The following is a 19,183-nucleotide window of genomic DNA, read 5'->3' on the forward strand; positions in this document are numbered from 1 at the left end:
AAACCTTCTCTAATCTGTGATTTTCTCAATTTAAAATCAATCCCCTGTTTGAGGCCAGCAATAGACCCAATGTCAACGAGCAACACGCCTTCGATTTCGTCGTGATCGTCATCATTATGCTCCTCGCCATCTTCACCTTGCAATAACTGTTGTCACACGAAAATGAACAACGATTTAAAACTACGGGCGATTCAATCCAAGGCCAAACCAAGTGATCGCGTCTGAGCCAAAGTGTGAACTCGAAGGTCGAGTTGCAACCTCTAAACCCGGAGGTGTGTTTTGGGAGGTGTGATCGTGCCAAATGTTGGCTGCCTACGTACCCGTGGTCCGGGATCAGGTCTGAACGTAGTTCAATATGGCGGTAGTGGCTATTTTCGACTCGGAGGTTAAGAACTTAAGACTTTAGAGAAGGACCTTGCTCGTAGCTTCTATTGAAGACTTTAGAGGGGTCGCTTGACTCGTAGCTTAGCGTTCTAACTCAAGGGTCAAGAAGCAAGGGCGCAGCGTGTGCGTTGTGAATACTTGAGTCTCAGAATTGGAATGCACTCCCTATTGGTGAGGGGGGTTCTCGGATTTCTGAGTCAAGCTTGGAGAGGAGGAGAGAACTCTTGAAATGTCACAAGAGAGCCATTTGGAGAGTAGAGAGAATTGTCTCAAGAGAGGGGTTTCGGTCCTCCTCCTTCAAGTGAAGGGCAGGTATTTATAGATTTTGTGGAGGCTATGGGCCGGCCTCAATGAGGGCCCATAGGACGGCCGGGCGCGGGGCACGGGGCGCGCGCGCAGGCAGGAGGCCTGGCAGGGCGCGGGGCGCACGCGCGGGCAGGAGGCCCGGCAGGGCGCGGGGCGCGTGCGGGTGCAGGGGCCCAGCAGGCGCTGGGTTGCGTGCGGGAAGGTGGCCCGGCCAGCGCCAGGTGCGTGTGGGACGCGCGAGGGATGGAGGCCCGAGGGCACAGGGGCGCGCGTGGGGCGGGGTAGCAGGGCGCGCGCGGGCTGGGGCCTGGCAGGGCCGCGTGCATGCGGGCCGGCATGCGCATGGGCCGGGGGCCCAGTAGGCGATCCGGCCGGCGAAGTCTGGTCGGCGCCGTATATTTTTGTTTTTCCAATTTCCCGAAAATGACCGATAACATTAGCCCCCCAAGTTCATAGTTCGTGAATGACGTGTCGTGAACTTTAATCTTCGAGGGCGTTTGAGGTCATTCCTTTCCCTTTTTTTTGGCAGCGGTCGGACCGCCGAGGCCGGGCCGAGTCCTAGCCGACCGGCTGGACCACAAGACTCGTGGGCCGCACGCGGCATGCCAGCCGGCGGGCCCGCGCGCGCGCGAGGCCAGGCGCACGGGGCGGGCCTTGTGCGCGCGCATTGGGGGGGAGGGGGGGGGGGGGGGGGGTGTAGGAGTAGGTCTCCTACTCCTTCCTCTCCTATAAATAGGAGAGCCCCCTTCCCCTTTTCTTCACACCTGGCAGCCTCAAAAATTAAAAAATTCATTTTTTGAGTTGAATATTTTGGGGCTTGCCTATTTTTTCCATCCTTTGATGGGAGTGAGTTCTTTTCCCAAGTCGACGGTCCCAAGGTCGACCTTTCCTGCCCTTCTCAGGATTCTAGGAGGGCGGTAAAAGGTCCCTTTGAGGAATTCGACGGGATTCCAATTTATGTCGAGGAAGATTCTCGCGTGGCCGATCAATGGCTCGTTGAATTGGAGACTAACGTTGCGGCGCTGGCCGAGTTAGCGGAGCCCGAGAGTGGCCCACCAACTAGGTGCGGCCCCGAAGGGGGGGAAGAGGTCCTCACGACGCACGCTCGTCGCGTTTGGTGATCAACTTGGTTTCCCGTGAAGCATCCTTTGACGCCCCCTCGCCCAAGTAGCGAGATGATGTTGCCAAGTCTGCAAGGCTTCCCCGGGCGTCTGACTTAGAAGCCTCGGGCGTTGAATCCGTAATGGCCCCGTGTGAGTCATTCGTGGACAAAATCCACTCTGATGACCTCCTCGGGTCGGACTCAGAGGGTACTAGAGAGGACTTGGATGCTTTCCCCGTGGCGGGGAGAGTGGAGCATACCGGGAAAGTGTTGGAGACGGCCAAAGCGGTCTTTCTGTCATAGGGATCTCCAGACTATGCGCCGTCTGGGATCACTAATTATGGAACCCATGCTCTTGAGAGGTCCTTGGAGAGGACTCGTTGGTATAGAGTAGGTGATTCCATTGCCCCCGAGGGCTTGGACTGCAAGGAGGTCGATGCTGCGAGCACGCTCGCCACCCGAGTTTTCAGCACGCTTCGGACACATATAACATCCCTTCCTCGATGGGATTACTTCAGCCTGGCCCCGAGGACTGGCCATCCCACCCGAGGAACGGGTTTGCTACCATCACAATACGAAGTCTTGTTTGTGGGTTGCGTCTTCCTTTCCCGCATATTATTCAACGTATTCTTGTTCGATTAGGAGTTCATGCTTGCCATATGAGTCCGGCGTTCTATCGTTTGCTGGCGATGAGTTTTATGGAGTGACATTGTCAGACTCAATGTGCCATGACTGTGGATGACTTTTTGTAATTTAGTCGTCGTATTCCCGGCGTCGGGGCAATCGGGATTTCACATGGCCCGTGTATGCGGCAACATGAGGCTGATTGATGACAATGACCCACCTAGCGGCAGGTCGTGGGTGTGGGTCTCGACGGACGCTTTTGGTGAAGCACCCCTTCGTTTTGGTCGCATGGCGGACTTCTCGGCGAACGAGGGAGCGATGGAGCTAGCATTTGTGAGGGAGATATCGGGAATGTATGAGGCTTGCAAGGTGGGCGAGCGGTTCCGCTCTCCTGAGCTGATGGCGCTGACCGGGTGATTCCCGTCTTTCACCCCAGGCTTCGAGGAGGCGCTCCGGGCGGACAAGCCGCCTAGCCTCGAGGCCAAGCCAGCTGTCCCTGTTTCTCGAGGTGCCTTTGTTATTTAAGATTTCCTGTATTAATTGAAACCTTAACGTTTGTGGTTTAGCAGGTGCAGTTGCTAGGAGGAGGGCTCGGAGGCTGGCTTAAGCTTCCCGAAACCCCAAAAGGATGGCGGAGATCCGTTCCAGGGTTGCCGACCGCCGGACGAGAGAGGATCGCGTTGAACTACCTGAAGAGGGCCTCTGCCTCGGTGCTTCCTGGTGAGCGTACTGAGTCCAAGAGGGTGAACTCTGCAGTGGAGATAGACGCCAGGGAGTCTCGAGCCGAATGTTTTCTACATCTTGAAGAATCTCCCTTATCTTGGTGGAAGGGCGTGGTGTCAAAGAGTGACATTGCCTTCTTCCAGGCTGGGGTTACCGACGCTCAAAGGGTCAGTACCTCTCTTTATCTTTCGATATGTGTAGGTTCATATTTGACCTCTGTTTTTGCTTGTTGCGATAGGCATACGCGAGAGCCGTGCGGAGCGAAAAGATCCTGCACGACTTCATCCGGCATTTGGGAGTTGCACAAGAGGAGCTTGCTCAGGCGAAGTCTAGGCTGGCTCAGGTCAATCGTGGTTCGCACTCGGGGGCGGAACTTGAGACGCTCCGAGACCAACTTCAAAAGGCTCGAATGGAGCTCCGGGTCGTTCAGGATCGATGTGACAGGCCTCAAGCGTCGGTCGCCAATATGGCGGGAGAGCTGATTGAGGAGCGTCGAGCTTGTGAAGTGGCATCTCGGTCAACAGAGATTTTTCGGACCGCTGCTATCGAACTCCGCCGATAGCTGGATGCCCGGTCACACGCCATGGAGACTTCTCACAGCCGGCTTACTTCGAGTGAAGCAGCACGTGTTCGGGCAGAGCGCGAGCGCGACTCTTTGGCGGAGGAAAATGCTCGCCTTTTTTCTCTGCTCGCTGAGGCAGAGCGGCGGACATCCGATTTGCAGGACGACTACGACATTGGGGCGGAGGAGGCCTGTCATGCTGGGGCGATGAAATGTCGGGAGGTGACCGCGGCCGAGAACGAGACTTATTACCGGTCGTTTTCGGGAAACCGGAAAAACAAAAACATTTTGTGCCGGCCGGACTTGTTGGAATAGATATAAGGTTAAGAAAAGATTTCTCGCTTCTAGCAAGTTGCGGAATATAAAAAATTTCTTTAAAACACGTAAAACGTTTTTACAACCTAGACAAAGCGCATGAACATATAATTTAAAATTTTAAAACTACATTTAGTTTTTACTCGGTACCAACCTCAAATGGAGCTTGAACGTTGAGAAGCCTTTGGAAGGTTGAAACGTTCGTCTCCCCGCGTAGCACGCCTCTCCCACTAGTCTTCTTGAACCTGTGAGCAACCACGAAAGTTTCTACCACTAGAGTCTTAAGAGAATGGTTGGATTAAGTGTGTGGCACTTTTAAACACAATGACTCAAGAACAAGTCTTTGAGCCAAAGAGCTAAAACAAATGCTAGGTCTAATGAGGACCTAGGTGCCAAAACAAAGAACAAGAAGCGATTCTAGAGAGAGAGGGCGGCCACAAAGTAGAGAGAGGCTCTCAATCTCAAAATTATGTGTTGTGAATTGTGAATGAGGTGGAGTATTTATAGGAGGAGGTTTACCTTCAAAATGTAGTTTCCTCTTTTCTATATAATATCACATATTCATGAGCGAATATTATTTCCTCTTTTCTACCCTCTTTGGACATCCAACGTGCCTTCTAGAAGGCCTTGGATTTGTTTCCTCATTTGTTCTTCTCTCCCTTGGCCGCCCATTAGCTTTCCTTCTAGAGGAAATTTGTTTCCTCTTTTTCTTTTGGCAAGTATCTTCATATATCAATTCACAAAATAAACTCTATTTCCCTCTTGGTATGGATGGTTTTGAGCTTCTAGAAGGAGCTTCTAGATGTTTCTTCATTTGTTCATGACAACATAAGAAAAGCCAATTAAGAATTTTCAAGTAAAATTCCATGAAATGAAATTAATCCTCAAGGCCCAAATAACTCATTATGGCCATGTGATCCTATTCCATTGTCATCATATGACAATGTCAAAAAACTTATTTATTGACATTCATACCATCCCATGTCCAAAAGGACAAAAATACAAGTTAGACAATTTTCGTAAAGCTTGTCTAGTTCTTGTTTTGACTTAGCTTCTAGTTTAACTAATCCTACTCTAATGACTTGTGGTAGTGACCTCATGGATCCAAATGAACAAAGCTTGAGCTAGCACACTTGGACTCAAAAGTTCACAAACCTTTTCCAAGTTCTAGCTTAATGTCAACTGGCTCCACTAAAGAGTTGACACTGAAAATCTCTCGGTTCAAATGAATATATTTTCTACTCAAGAATTCTACTTAATTTTAATGAGTGGATCCATGGAATATTATCTATGTTTACCCACTACTACATATATTGCATTTTAAGACATCATGAACTTGACTTAAAAAATATTCGGAGTCGTTAAAAAAATGACCTCTCTGTGAGTGACTTAAAAAGTCTATGTTTTTCAAGACGTTTATAAAACGTCTTCAGATCTCTAAAAAAAATGACTCCATATCTAAAAAAATTACTTAAAAATTATCCACGTGTTGTAGCTCGTTTTCGGACAACTATTTAGGAGCCCAAAGCGGTCAGACCCAAGGCCAGACCAAGTGGTCTCGCTTTGGCTCGAGCGTGTCAGACTTGGTATCCCAAATCGTCCCTTAGCTGTCGATGGTGTTTTCCTCGTCCGCAGTTGGTCCTGCAAAAGACGGAAGCGGTGAACTACAAAGGGGAAACAGAGGGGGTGCCTCTGTTTACCTCTCCGACGCTCAACATTAGTAGGATTGAGGTGGAATATAGAGAGTTTGGTGTTAAGAGGGCCGAAGCTTGAGAGAAACGAGTGAAGTACGAGTTCAGTAGCGTTTCAGTACTCAATTTCGGATTACCTTTGGGAGAGGACGGACCTCTGCATTTATAGGCGACCGAGGGGTGTTTGGGGACCCCCTTGGCCGAGCAGGATTTTGGGTCGACCGTTGGCCGGTGTTAGCCCTTGGGCCGGCCATTGGCCGAGGATGTCTAGGGCCGGCCATTGGCCGATGATGTCTAGGGCCGGCTGTTGTCGCTCGTTTTCGGACAACGATTTAGGAGCCCCAAACGGTTCGACCCAAGGCCTGACCAAGTGGTCGCGTTCGGGCTGAGAGTTTCACTCGGCCACTGGCCGAGTGAACAGCCTGGCCGGCTGAGAGTTTCACTCGGCCATTGGCCGAGTGAACAGCCTGGCCGGCTGAAGGTTTCAATCGGCCATTGGCCGAGTGAAGGTGCTGGACCTTCGGCCGGCCATTGGCCGGCTGACCCTTGGTCGGCCATGGCCGGCTGAACCCGACCCTTTGGCCGGCCATTGGCCGGCTGTGCCTTGGGCCGGCCATGGGTTGGCTGGGCCTTGGGCCGGCCAGTGGCCGAGGCAAGGTTTCGCCGTCCGAGGCCTCGCGCCGGTCGCACGGGTCGAAGTGACTCCTTTGTCCTCGTCGGTCCGAGACGGGCCGATAACATTAGCCCCCGAGTTTTCGGTCGAGCGTAGGTCGAGTGGAAACTCAATGCTTACGTCGGCGTGCGGACGCGGGACAAACGCTCTCGGGTTTGCAAGCGTGCCGCAAAAGGGCTTTTAATGCATCGCGAGGGAAGGCCTTTGTGCGTCGCGAGGGACGGCTTTTGTGCGTCGCGAGGGACGGCTTTGATGCGTCACGAGGGACGGCTTTGGTGCGTCACGAGGGACGGCTCTCGCGCGTTACGAGGGATGGCTTTCGATGTCTTTCGTTTTGCGTGTCTTATGTTCTCGACATACTATCGTAGTCGACTCGCACGGTTTTGTCGGTGAGCGTCTTATTTTCTTGATTCGCCGACGAGGGCGTAATCGATTTGCGCGGCTTGGGCCTCGGGGGGCCTCGGTGTCTTGTTTGTGTGACCGGGTTTTCTGTGGACCAGGCTAGACCAGTTACGTCTGGAGGGCGTAGGCCTTTGAAACCCATTTGTGACTCGCTGCCTATCGGCACACGAGCTGGGCGGCGAGCGCGGTGCCACATTTGTGTGGCCAGGTTTCCCGTGGACGCTGGCTAGACCAGGTACGTCCGACGGACGCAAGCCTTTGAAACCCATTGGTGACTCGCTGCCTATCGGCGCACGAGCTGGGCGGCGAGTGCAGTGCCACATTTGTGTGGCCAGGTTTCCTGTGGACGCTGGCTAGACCAGGTACGTCCGGTGGACGCAAGCCTTTGAAACCCATTTGTGACTCGCTGCCTATCGTCGCACGAGTTGGGCGGCGAGCGTGCTGCCACATTTGTGTGGCCAGGTTTCCCGTGGACGCTGGCTAGACCAGGTACGTCCGGCGGACGCAAGCCTTTGAAACCCATTTGTGACTCGCTGCCTATCGGCGCACGAGCTGGGCGGCGAGCGCGGTGTCGCATTTGTGTGGCCAGGTTTCCCGTGGGTGCTGGCTAGACCAGGTACGTCCGGCGGACGCAAGCCTTTGAAACCCATTTGTGACTCGCTGCCTATCGGCGCACGAGCTGGGCCACGAGCGCGGTGCCACATTTGTGTGGCCAGGTTTCCCGTGGACGCTGGCTAGACCAACTACGTCCGGCGGACGCAAGCCTTTGAAACCCATTTGTGACTCGCTGCCTATCGGCGCACGAGCTGGGCGGCGAGCGCGGTGCCGCATTTGTGTGGCCAGGTTTCCCGTGGGTGCTGGCTAGACCAGTTACGTCCGGCGGACGCAAGCCTTTGAAACCCATTTGTGAGTCACTGCCTATCGGTGCACGAGCTGGGCCACGAGCGCGGTGCCACATTTGTGTGGCCTGGTTTCCCGTGGACGCTGGCTAGACCAGGTACGTCCGGCGGACGCAAGCCTTTGAAACCCATTCGTGACTCGCTGCCTATCGGCGCACGAGTTGGGCGGCGAGCGCGGTGCCACATTTGTGTGGCCAGGTTTCCCGTGGGCGCTGGCTAGACCAGGTACGTCCGGCGGACGCAAGCCTTTGAAACCCATTTGTGACTCGCTGCCTATCGGCGCACGAGCTGGACGGCGAGCGTGGTGCCACATTTGTGTGGCCAGGTTTCCCGTGGGCGCTTGGTAGACCAGGTACATCCGGCGGACGCAAGCCTTTGAAACCCATTTGTGACTCGCTGCCTATCGGCGCACGAGCTGGGCGGCGAGCGCGGTGCCATATTTGTGTGGCCAGGTTTCCCGTGGACGCTGGCTAGACCAGGTATGTCCGGCGGACGCAAGCCTTTGAAACCCATTTGTGACTCGCTGCCTATCGGCGCACGAGCTGGACGGCGAGCGCGGTGCCACATTTGTGTGGCCATACCTTATTATAAGCATGGCACCCTTGGGCGCGCGTGTCACGTGATAGGCGGGGTTAGGTGCAGACTTGATCCCCCGGCGAGTGTGGCACCTTAGTGCACTGGTCACGTTTTCGGGTTGAGTCTCTTGGGTCAAGTCTTGTGCCCTTGTGAGTGCGATGCCATGGCGCGCGTGTCACGTTTGGGGACTCAGGTGGCTCATTCTTACTCGGTACTCGACTCGAGGAGTGAATCTTTACTCGAGGAGACATGTAGAGTTGGCACGAGGAGTAGCTTGTCGACTCGTGGGCTCGGTACTCGACTCGAGGAGTGAACTCAACTCGAGGAGACACGTAGAGTCGGCGCGAGGAGTAGCCTGTCGACTCGTGGACTTGGTAGTTTTCCCGAAGAGTGAACTCAACTCGAGGAGAAATGTAGAGTCGGCATGAGGAGTAGCTTGTCGACTCGTGGACTCGGTAGTTTTCCCGAGGAGTGAACTCAACTCGAGGAGAAATGTAGAGTCGGCATGAGGAGTAGCTTGTTGACTCGTGGACTTGGTACTCGACTCGAGGAATGAACTCAACCTGAGGAGACATGTAGAGTCGGCACGAGGAGTAGCTCGTCTACTCGTGGACTCGGTACTCGACTCGAGGAGTGAATCTTGACTCGAGGAGAAATGTAGAGTCGGCACGAGGAGTAGCTTGTCGACTCGTGGACTCGGTACTCGACCCGAGGAGTGAACTCAATTCGAGGAGAAATGTAGAGTCGGCACAAGGAGTAGCTTGTCGGCTCGTGGACTCGGTACTCAACTCGAGGAGTGAACTCAACTCGAGGAGAAATGTAGAATCGGCACGAGGAGTAGCTTGTCGACTCGTGGACTCGGTACTCGACTCGAGGAGTGAACTCAACTCGAGGAGAAAAGTAGAGTCGAAACGAGGAGTAGCTTGTCGACTTGTGGACTCGGTACTCGACTCGAGGAGTGAACTCAACTCGAGGAGAAATGTAGAGTCAGCACGAGGAGTAGCTTGTCGACTCGTGGACTCGGTACTCGACTCGAGGAGTGAACTCAACTCGAGGAGAAAAGTAGAGTCGGCACGAGGAGTAGCTTGTCGACTCTTGGACTCGGTACTCGACTCGAGGAGTGAACTCAACTCGAGGCGAAATGTAGAGTCGGCACGAGGAGTAGCTTATCGACTCGTGGACTCGGTACTCGACTCGAGGAGTGAACTCAACTCGAGGAGAAAAGTAGAGTCGGCACGAGGAGTAGCTTGTCGACTCGTGGACTCGGTACTCGACTCGAGGAGTGAACTCAACTCGAAGAGAAATGTAGAGTCGGCACGAGGAGTAGCTTGTCGACTCGTGGACTCGGTACTCGACTCGAGGAGCGAAATCAACTCGAGGAGAAAAGTAGACTGTCTCTCTCTGGGACCTCCGGCCTAACCATCGGCCCCTTGAGACTTTGCTATACTTTTTATTATTTTTTTTTTGTTTTTGAGCTATTTTGATTAATTATTGCTCCCTGTTAGCCCCCCGAGTTTCTTGCGTTTGTGAGACGAAGACCAAGAAACTCTCGCGTTCGAGGTGTACAATAGCGTGTGTTGACATGTGTAGAATAACTCTTTATTGCAGTAAGGAGGTCGTTACAGGTTGCCATGGCACTTGGCCTTCCTTGGAAAAAAGAAAATCACATAATTGAAATGAAGCAATTACAAAGTCGAGTGAGTTCGGGCGTGAGTTTAATGGCGGAAGCTGTGACAATAACGGCTTTCTAGCAGACGCGACGAATTCCTTGAGGTCCCCACTTCGAATTAGGGAATCAATTTGCTTCCTAAGCTGGTAGCATTCTGTTGTTGCGTGCCCGTGGTCATGGTGATATTCGCACCGTTTGCTTTTGTCTCGCGTTGCGGGGTCCCTCTTCAGTGGAGGCGGGGATCCTAGCTTCTCTTTGTGTAAGCTCAGGATCCAGTCGGGCGTCATGTTGAGAGGGACAAAGGATTGTTTCGGGGTCGGAGAAGGAAGGTCATTAGGGACTTGACCATTCCTGCGTCTTTTCCTTCGCGAGTCGGGACCGACGGCCGGTGCCACAAGTGCGGTACCGCGCTTCTTGTTGGGTGCTCGGTTAACAGCGTTGGGTGGTTGATGTCCCAAGACGACTTCTCTCTCGATCCCGCGTTGGGCGTTGAGTTTTTCTCTCAAGTTGCTCCCATGAGATTCCCTTCGGGAATTGAGGTGATCTCTCAAGTCTCCGGTGCCCGTCCCTATCACTTTAGGCGAGGATACGTCATTCGAGTGACGTCCTCGATAGACGCCACGGCCATTGACGTCGTCATCTCCCCGGGGGTTTTGGACGCGGACGGTGAGCTTGGAGCGTCCCTTTCGGGACCTAGAGGTCGAGCGTCCCCGAGTATTACTCGACACTTGAGGCCTTGACGTGGTCGCCCGAGGGTGTCCCCTCGAGGGCGCGTGCGCGTGCTCATTAGAAAGTTGACGTCTCGACGCGGTCGCCCGAGGGTGTCCCCTTGGAAGCGTGCGCGTGCGTCCCCTTTCGTGAATAGCGTGGTCGAGGTTGGTCTCGTTGGTTCTCGACTTCGCCATGTAATCGGGGTCTTTCTCGTCATGGTTGACGTCGTCGACGTTGTTGGAGTCGAGGAGGTCGGCGATGAGCGCGCCGATGACGCCGGGGCGGTCTAGGAGCTCGGCGAGCCTTCGAGCCGCGTCCTCTCAGACTGCGGCCTCGGGGTCATTCGCCGGGTCTCGGGGCTGGCTCTCGTTATCATGAGGTTGCCCTCCTAGACGATGCGCAGGGCTTCGGAGGCCGTACCTCGAGCTAGTCGCTCGGGCGCCCACGGAGGTAGCGGGGGCATGACTCATCTCTCGAGAGTCGCAGAAGTAGCAAGAAAGAGGAATGGAAGGGAGAGCGTTGCTCGGGAGATGCCCTCATTTTAGCGCCAAAATGTTATCGCACGTTTTCGGACAACGATTTAGGAGCCCCAAACGGTTCGACCCAAGGCCTGACCAAGTGGTCGCGTTCGGGCTCGAGCGTGTCGTACTCGGTATCCTGAGTCTTCCCTTAGCTGTGAATGTCCCTTGAGTTCGTCAGAGTACCTGAAAAGGAGTAAAGAACAGGTGAACTAGGAAGGGAAAATAGAGGGGGTGCCTCTGTTTACCTCTTCGATGCTCAACATTATTAGGATTGAGGTGGAGTATAGAGGTTTTAGAGGTGGTGAGAGGCCAAAGATGAGCGAAACGAGTGAAGTACGAGTTCGACAGCGTTTTGGGACTCAAAATTGGATTACTTGGGTCAAGGGAGGGACCCTTGTATTTATAGGCCGCCAAGGGGTGTTTTGGGAACCCCTTGGCCGAGTGAACATTTTGGGTCGGCCATTGGCCGGCTGACAGCTTGGGCCGGCCAATGGCCGGCTGAGCATATGGAGCCGACTCGGCCAATGGCCGAGTGAACAGCCAGGCCGGCTGAAGATTTCACTCGGCCATCGGCCGAGTGAATAGCCTGGCCGGCTGAGAGTTTCACTCGGCCATGGGCCGAGTGAACAGCCTGGCCAGCTGAGAGTTTCACTCGGCCATTAGCCGAGTGAACAGCCTCGCCGGCTGAGAGTTTCACTCGGCCATTGGCCGAGTGAACAGCCTGGCCGGCTGAGAGTTTCACTCGGCCATTGGCCGAGTGAACAGCCTGGCCGGGTGAGAGTTTCACTCGGCCATTGGCCGAGTGAACAGCCTGGCCGGCTGAATGTTTCACTCGGCCATTGGCCGAGTGAAGGTGCTGGACCTTCGGCCGGCCATTGGCCGGCTGACCCTTGGGTCGGCCATGGCCGGCTGAACCCGACCCTTTGGCCGGCCATTGGCCGGCTGTGCCTTGGGCCGGCCATGGACGGCTGAGCCTTGGGCCGGCCATGGGTTGGTTGGGCCGGCAAGTGGCCGAGGCAAGGTTTCGCCGTCCGAGGCCTCGCGCCGGTCGCACGGGTCGAAGTGACTCCTTTGTCCTCGTCGGTCCGAGACGGGCCGATAACACCGGCCAATGGCCGAGGTTAGCCCTTGGGCCGGCCATTGGCTGAGGCAAAACCCTTGGGCCGGCCATTGGCCGAGGCAATCCCTTGGGCCGGCCATTGGCCGAAGCAATCCCTTGGGCCGGCCAATGGCTTAGGATGTTTAGGGCCGATCATTGGCTGAGGCAAGCCCTTGGGCCGGCCAATGGCTGAGGATGTCTAGGGCCGGCCGTTGGACGAGGCAAGCCCTTGGGCCGGCCAATGGTCGGGGATGTCTAGGGCTGGCCACTGACCGAGGCAAGCCCTTGGGCCGGCCAATGGCCGAGGATGTCTAGGGCCGGCCATTGGCCGAGGCAAGCCCTTGGGCTGGCCAATGGCCGGACAGGCCTTGGCTGGCCGGGAGGTTGCCGGTCGGGAGTCGACCGGACGAGACTTGGTGGGCCAGTAGGTGTTGTGCAGGCCTTGGCCGGCCGGGAGTCGGCCAGATGGGACTTGGCCAGCCGGGAGTCGATCGAACGGGACATGGATGGCCGGGAAGTGTTGTGCGGTCCTTGGCCAGCCGGGAGTCGGTTGGACGGGCCTTAGCCGGCCGGGAGGTGGTTGGACGGGTCTTGGCCGGTCGGGAGGTGCGTGCGCGGCCTGTGGGCGCGGGAAGGCTGGCGCGCGCGCAGGCCCATCGGGCTGTGGGTGCGTCGGGGCACTCAGGCCTTGCGGGTCGGGGCTCGTTGGGCTTTCCGGCCGGGGAAACCCGGCCGGCCTTGAATTGTTTTTGAATTTCCGGTGCCCAAAAAACGACCGGTAACATTAGCCCCCCCAAGTTTACGGCTTGCGGGACACAAGTCGTGAACATTAGAAAAAGAGAGGGCGTTGAGGTCATTTACCTTTGGTCGTGTGTGAACGCAACACACACACATTTTTTTTTTGTTGGCCGGACCCTGGGGGGTCGGACCGGGTCGGCTGGGCAGCAAGGCCCGCGCGCGGCCTGGCGCTGGCAGACTGGTGCGCGTGCGAGGCCAACATGCGGGCCGGGTCTTGTGTCGCGCACGCAGGGGGGGGGGGGGGGAAGGAGCAGGGTTTGCTCCTTCCTCTCCTTTAAATAGGAGAGCTCCCTCCCTTTCTATTCACACCTGGCAGCCTTTGGGTAATTGGAAAATTCCTTTGAGTTTGAAATTTCCCTCTGGGCAGCCGACTTTTTTACCCTTTTTCAGTGGGGAGTGAGCTTTTTTCCCATGTTGATGATCCCAAAGTTGACTCTTTCTGCCCTCTCAAAGATTTGGGGAGGGGGGGGGGCGGCCAAGGGTCCCTTTGAGGAACTCGACGGGATTCCCATTTTTGTTGAGGAATACTTTGGTGCGGCCGACGAATGGCTCGCAGAGTTGGAGACTGACGCCACGGCGGTAGCCGAGCTGGCGGGGCCCGGGAGTGGCCTACCTACCAGGTGCGGCCCCGAAGGGGAGGACAAAGGGTCCAAGGACTCGCGTTCGTCACGGCTGGTGATCAACCTAGTGTCCCGTGAGGCGTCCTTTGACGCCCCATTGCTTGCGCATCGAGGTGAAGCGACGGTATGTGCTGGGCTTCACCGGGCCTCCAACTTAGATGCCTCGGGTGCTGAGCTTTCGATAGTGCCGTCCGAATCTTTTCTGGATGAGATTTACTCCGACGACTCCATAGGGTCGGGCTCGGAAGGCCCCGGAGAGGATTTGGAGGCTCCTCCCGCGAGGGGGAAGGAGAAACATAACGGAAAAGTGCTGGAGACGGCCTGGTCAGCTTTCGAGTCCGTGGAGGCCTCGGGCTACACCTATGCCAGGTCTCTGGAAAGGACTCGCATGCACGGAGTAGGCGATTCTGTTGCCCCCGTCGGCTTAGACTGCAGGGGAATCGATGCCGCGAGCACGCTCACTTCCCGAGTCTTTAGCACGCTCTGGGAGACGTATAACATCCCTCCCTCGGTGGGGCTGCTGAGACCTGCCCCCGAGGACAGGCCCTCTCGTCCAAGGGACGGGTAAGCGGCCGTGACGATCGGGAGCCTTGTTTGCGGGTTGCGCCTCCCATTCCCGACGATCCTCCAGCAGATTCTGACCCGGCTAGGGGTCCATGCGTGTCAAATGAGCCCGGCGTTCTATCGCCTGTTGGCTACATGCTTCATGGAGTGGCATTGCCAGACGCGGCGTGCCATGACCGTGGATGACTTCCGCAATCTGGTTGCTGTCTTCCCGGCGCCAGGGCAGCCGGGGTTTCACATGGCCCGTGCCCGGGGCAACGTGAGGTTGGTCGAGGACAGTGACCCCCCTAGCCGCCGGGCGTGGGTGTGGGTCTCATCGGACGCCTTTGGTGAGGCACCCCTTCGCTTCGGTCGTTTGGCCAACTTCCCAGCGGATGATGGGGCAGCGGAGCTCCCCTTTGTGAGAGAGATATCGGGGATGTCGGTGTTGGAATTGATCTAGGGTTTAAGAAAAAGATTAAACGCTTCGGGAAGCGGCGGAATTTTAAAAAATTTCTTTTCAAGTAAAAACAGTTTTTACTAACCTAGACAAAGAGCAAGTACATGTAATTAAAACCTATTATGAGTATAGAAGTTTACTAACCTTTCTTGAAGCTTGAACTTTGTAGAAGCTTTTGGAAAGTTTGCAACGCTCGTCTCCTCGCAGCACGTCTCTCTTTCTTTCCTCGGCACCTCGAGCAACCACGATAGTTTCTATCACTAAATCACTCGAAATAAAAGGAATCAGTGAGTGGGCACTTTTAAACACTACGACTTAAGAACGAGTCTTGAAGTCGCAGAGCTAAACTCTAGGTCAAATGAGGACCTAGGTGCCAAAACAAAATCGAAAATAAACTAGAGAGAGAGTGGAGTTCGGCCAAAGTTCTAGAGAGAAAGTCTCTCAAATCTCTTAAACTTGGATGAATGAAATGTGAGGAATGAGGCTCCTATTTATAGAAGGAGGATTACCTTCAAAAGGTAGTTTCCTCTTTTCCTATTGCCTTGCACGTCCAACATGCCTCATGAAGGCTTAGGATTTGTTTCCTCATTTGATTTCCTCTTAGTTGGCCGAAAAAGCACTTTCCTTCTTAAGGAAATTTGTTTCCCCTTTTTCTTTTGGCAAGTATCTTCATACATCAATGCACAAAATAAACTCTCTTTCCCACTATGGCATGAACGAAATTCAGCCTTATTTTCCTTGGGTTGGACGAAATTTGAGCTTCTAGAAGGAGCTTCTAGATGTTTCTTCATTTGTTCATGACAACATAAGAAAAGCCCATTAAGAATTTTCAAGTAAAATTCTATGAAATGAAATTAATCCTCAAGGCCCAATTACACTAATATGGCTGAGTAATATTTATTTCATTTGTCATCATATGACAATGTCAAAAAAAATTTATTGACATTCTTTTCGTCCTATGTCCAAAAAGACAAAAATACCCTTTTGACAATTTTCGTAAAACTGTCTCGTTCTTGTTTTGACGTAGCTTTCAGTTTAACTATTCCTACTCGATGTGATTCGTGACAGTGACCTCATGGACCCAAATGAACAAAGCTTGAGCTAAACACTTGGACTCAAAAGTTCATAAACCTTTTCCAAGTTTAGCTTAATGCCAACTGACTCCACTAAAGAGTTGACACTGATAATCTCTCGGTTCAAATGAATTTATTTTCTACTCAAGAATTCACCTAATTATAATGAGCGGATCCACTGAATATTATCTATGTTTACCCTTCATGAATGTCATCAGCTAGTCGGGATTTACTAAATTACCATTTTACCCTTCTAGCTGTTATTTCCTCAACTCCTTTGTCGCTTGTGAATAAGTTAGAAACAATGTATTGACGAGGAGCTAACAAGTCACATTGTTTCATCCAAAAGAGTCAGGACTCAATTTGGACACTGGCCAGTTCATTTATTCACACTTCAAGGAACAAAGCATGAGGTGACATACATTGCATTTCAGCAATCTTGTACATGAATTCCATATCTATGAGAACTTCACAAAGTTACTCATGACAGACTCACAACTTAGTACTTCACCAATAGGCCTTGTTCGGAATCACATAGTGAGTCCGAACTTTGACTTTCTCAAATGAGAATACTAAGGTGTGAAATGGCATGTCTCATTTCAGGATTAAGGTAAGCATGATGCAATTCATACATAGTGACTTCGAGACATAAGAGGTTAAATGGTTTGTTCTTATATTGTCTCTAGAAGTGCACTGGTCAATTCAGTACCTTCGGAAGATACCTAGAAGAACTATAGAGTCCCCAACTCTCAATGCCTCATAACCAGACATCATAGATTCTTCTAACAATCATACTGAGGTCAATAGTCCTTTGACCCTAAGATTGCGAATATATCGTTTTAAGCAAACTACGAAGAGTTTGTTCATGCAAATCTACATTTGTCTCTTCGTAAGTTGTTAAGTTTGTTTAAGGACTAAAAGACTAAGGTTTTATCATAAAGCTTCAAACAAAGAAAGAATGAATGAACGTTTCAACTTTATTATTAATGAATAAGCAATTACAAGCAAGAGTCTTCGTAAGACTATATGACATCAAATGTACATAAATAGACACTACTACTCTTCTTGTGGGCACCATTGACAACAAACTCCCACTTGACTCAAAGAAGATGTGAGTGGTCCTACATGCCTAATCCCTCTCGAAGTTGGTCGAAGACCATGTTCGCCAGGGCCTTGGTGAATAGATCTACCAGAGATCTACTTCACCTCCACGTCTCCGCGTTGCGCGATCTCTCGAATCAAATGGTATTTCCTCTCAATATGCTTAGAGCGCTTATGGCTTCTACGTTCCTTTGAGTTAGCGACAGCCCCACTTTTATCACAATATAGGGTCATGGGCTCGTCGACGTTTGGAACAACTTCCAAATAGTTAAGGAACTTTCTAAGCCATACAGCCTCTTTGGATGCTTCACAAGCAGCCACATATTATGCTTCCATTGTGGAGTCAGCAATGCAAGATTGCTTAATACTTCTCCACACAACAGCTCCACCATTAAGGATGAACACAGATCCCGAAGTGGATTTCCTGGAATCCTTATCCGCTTGAAAATCGGAGTCGGTATATCCCGTCATAGTCAGGTCAGTACCTGAGTATGTAAGCATCAAGTTCCTAGTTCTTCGAAGATACTTAAGAACATGCTTAACAGCAATCCAGTGCTCGGGTCCAGGGTTGGATTGGAAACGGCTAACTACGCCAACGGCGAAACATATATCAGGTCTAGTGCAAAGCATAGCATACATGAGGCTTCCTACGGCAGAGGCGTAAGGAATCTTCCTCATGTCTTCAATCTCTTGTGCAGTCTTGGGAGACTGGTCCTTAGAGAGTGAAACTCCATGCCTAAAGGGTGTTTGACCCCTCTTGCAGTCTTGCATCGAGAAGCGATCCATCACCTTATCAATATAAGATGCTTGAGAGAGCGACAGGGTCCGGTTTTTCCTATCTCGAAAGATTTGGATCCCCAGAATGTACGCGGTTTCTCCTAGATTCTTCATATCGAATTGCTTTGCTAGCCAGACCTTAACCTCAGATAACTTATCCACGTCATTACCAATGAGTAGTATATCATCGACATATAGTACCAGAAACACAACTTTGCCTTCGTGTATTAACTTGTAAACACAAGGCTCATCTATTGACTGTTCAAAGCCGAAGCTCTTTACAGTTTCATCGAATCTAATATTCCATGACCTAGATGCTTGCTTTAGTCCATAAATGGATTTAAGCAACTCACAAACCTTGGTCTCTTGACCTTTATCCACGAAACCGTCTGGTTGAGCCATGTAAATGCGCTCGTCAAGATTGCCATTCTGAAAGGCTGTCTTGACATCCATTTGCCAGATCTCATAGTTGAGAGCTGCAGCTATGGATAGGAGTATGCGGATGGATTTAAGCATCGCGACTGGCGAGAAGGTTTCTTCATAGTCAATCCCTTCTTGTTGGGTATAACCCTTCGCCACAAGTCGTGCTTTGAACGTCTCGACGCTCCCATCAGGACCCCTTTTCTTCTTGTATATCCACTTACACCATACGGGTTTAATCCCTTCAGGAAGGTCTACAAGTTTCCAGACATTGTTGACATACATCGAGGGAATTTCAACTTTCATGGCGTCAAGCCAAAGGTTTGATTCAGAACAAGCCATCGCTTGGCTATAGGAAACAGGGTCATCCATGTCGGAGACGGCTACAAGAGAGTCTCCATAAGACATGTACCTGTCAGGCTTTTGAGTAGCCCTCCCACTACGTCGAAGTACTACTTGACGAGATTCTGATGAGTTAGGTTGTGTTTCAGTTGGGGTAAGAACAGTTCTTACAGATGAGGTAGAAGCTTCCTCACCCAACTTTCTTTCAAGCACAATTTTGCTTCTAGGTTTTGCATCCTTCATGAAGTCCTCCTCAAGGAAACGAGCATTCGTGCTAACGAAAGTCTTATCGTCCTCGGGACTATAGAAAATGAAACCTTTGGTTTCCTTTGGATATCCCACAAACAGGCACAATTCTGACCTACTAGCCAACTTGCTAGTCTTTTGCCTTAGCACATGTGCAGGGCAACCCCAAATTTGGATGTGGCCCAAACTTACTTTACGGCCAGTCCATCTTTCATAAGGAGTACCAGGAACCGTTTTAGACGGAACTTGGTTCAGAATGTAAGCGGCTGTTTCGAGGGCATATCCCCAAAAGGAAAGCGGGAGTGATGAGTAACTCATCATCGATCTAACCATCTCCATAAGAGTTCGGTTTCTTCTCTCTGACACTCCGTTTTTTTGAGGTGTGCCAGGTGCGGTAAGCTGAGAAGCGATACCTTCTTCTTTAAGAAAGTCATCGAACTCTCCAGACATATACTCACCACCTCGATCAGACCGAAGGGTTTTGATCACTTTGCCAGTTTGCTTTTCCACTAAAGCCCTAAAGACCTTAAATACGTTAAAGGTCTC

This window comes from Urtica dioica, chromosome 3 (genome assembly GCF_054948205.1).
Source record: "Urtica dioica subsp. dioica isolate 48M chromosome 3, U.dioica_male_clone48M_v1_H2, whole genome shotgun sequence".
In the NCBI taxonomy this organism is placed as follows: Eukaryota; Viridiplantae; Streptophyta; class Magnoliopsida; order Rosales; family Urticaceae; genus Urtica; species Urtica dioica.